At 42.6% G+C, this 2,080-nt stretch overlaps 1 long non-coding RNA gene across 1 annotated transcript; it reads left to right on the plus strand.

Annotated features, from left to right (window-relative positions):
- Positions 1-659: 659 nt before the first annotated feature.
- On the plus strand, positions 660-1,846 carry LOC311233060. Its single transcript, XR_014620003.1, has 3 exons — positions 660-750; positions 1,241-1,509; positions 1,609-1,846. It is a non-coding gene; the product is annotated as an uncharacterized lncRNA (long non-coding RNA).
- Positions 1,847-2,080: the final 234 nt, after the last annotated feature.

The following is a 2,080-nucleotide window of genomic DNA, read 5'->3' on the forward strand; positions in this document are numbered from 1 at the left end:
TGAAAGGCTGCTGTTGATGTGAGGTACGCCCCCACACGGTGTGGTGTTTATATTCACAGCACCTGTAGCCCAGAGAACACTTTTTTGCTGCTTAGATAACATCGACATGGCCGCACAAAAATTATCAGCTGCTCTTAATAGAGGAAGAGATGGAATGAGTATAGACTCCTCGGCGACGATGAGTGACCACATCACGGACTACATGGTCATCACGGAAGGTGAGCCGCCACCAGCTCTTTTATCCGACGATGAAGAGACCGAAGACGCAGATGAAGACGCAGATGAAATTGTCCCAGATCCAATCGAACCTGCCGACGATGGTGAAACAGAGGAAGACGGAGACCTTTGCGTTGAAACTGTAGCATTGGGCTTTTCAGCTGAATCAACCATGCGATCAGTTGAAAAGATGTCTGGTTTAACGGTGGAGGGCGAAATAGAAGAGGAACTCGGAAAGATAAACTCTTTCCACTGCAAGTGCCAGGCGCGCCGAAAGGAAAATTCAGAACGATCTGCCCTGTCTTGTTCAAAAAAACTGTCGGTTGAGCTAATTTACCAAAACCGATTGGACACCGCGTCGTTGACACCAAGAGAAAGGGACATGTGTCTGTTGTCCATTATTGGAACATGCCAAAATGTTTCAGAGATGACGCAAAGTACAAAGAAAGTCAACGCTATACGCCTGGCTTCAAGGACAACGTACAGATTCCACGACGTTGTCGTCTGTCGTCCAACGTTCTGTTTCATTTATGGGTAAGTGTTTTTATGCTTGTATATTGTATTGGACGTAGATGTATTGTATTGGACGTATATGTATGTTTAGCAATAGGTTTAAATAGGTTTAAATAGGTGTTAAAGTCTAGATATAGTCGTCGAATCCTATTCTACCCTGCGAGGGCGTCCATTTTGGATATTCTGGGTAGTGTAGTTTTTGTGCGGCCATTTTGTAATGCACATCGCTAGGATAGGGATTCTTAAAAACTACACCTGAATGTAAACAAGAGTGATTGATTGATTGATTGAAAAGTTTATTAACAGATTGCAGAATGGGTACAGTACAGTACAGCTCAATACATACAATTGTTAAGGGGATGCAGACCAGAGAAAGACTTCCATCTTGTTTACATCAGGGTCCCCCATTTTCAATTCATCATAACATAATATATGACATACAGATACAGTGTGTACAATGTGTGTATTTCATTCATTAATTCTCTTCCCTATTGTTAACATTTTTGTTTAGGATCAGCGATGCGCTTCTCAAAAGCCTTTTCAAACACTACAAGACAGATGGCCTCACACCGCGGGAGAGGAAGAAACAGCCGAGAAATCACAAGCGTTTTTTGTCTCTTTTTGACGTAAAAAGGGTTGTGAAATTTCTGATCAACTTTGCTGTCCTCCATGCGATTGTGTTGCCTGGCCGTCATGCTGGTCACAAGGATTTCACTGCAAAGTTACTGCCAACCAATCTGACCAAAGCTGCCCTGTGGCGCCTTTACAGCGGTATAGAAGGTATGTCACAAAACCACCCATTTCTTTCTCTCTCACACACACACATGGTTCCCACTTTTTCTTATTCTACCAATCTAACAAAAACACTTGTCTTTTCAGGATTTCGTGTTGTTGGTCAGAGATCCTTCCTTCGGTTGTGGAAAGCACTCCTTCCGCAGATAATGATCACAAAACCCAGGACAGATCTGTGTTCTCAATGCTACTCCAACAATAACCAATTACAGCAAGCCGCGGGAAGGCCAGAGAAGTTGCAGGTGGAGAAACTCCAGGTGTGTACAGTCTACTTTCACTACTACACTACAGACTGTTTTTTACCACCATCTATTCCCCTGTACCCCCGTCCATAGTGGCTTGTTTACAGTATTTACCCAAACATAGCAACGTCCGATGACGACATAGAATGGGTACAATACAGTACAGCTCAATACAACAACAGTGGACTGGAGGATGAAGACCAGAAAAAGACTTTCGCCTTTTTTACATAAGGGTCCTCCATTTTCAATTCATCAAAACATTTAGAGACATACAAATATACAGTAGTTTCATAAAAATGCTAAAATGCTATTGATTG

This window comes from Notolepis coatsorum (assembly GCF_963971535.1).
Source record: "Notolepis coatsorum genome assembly, chromosome: 8".
Lineage (NCBI taxonomy): Eukaryota > Metazoa > Chordata > Actinopteri > Aulopiformes > Paralepididae > Notolepis > Notolepis coatsorum.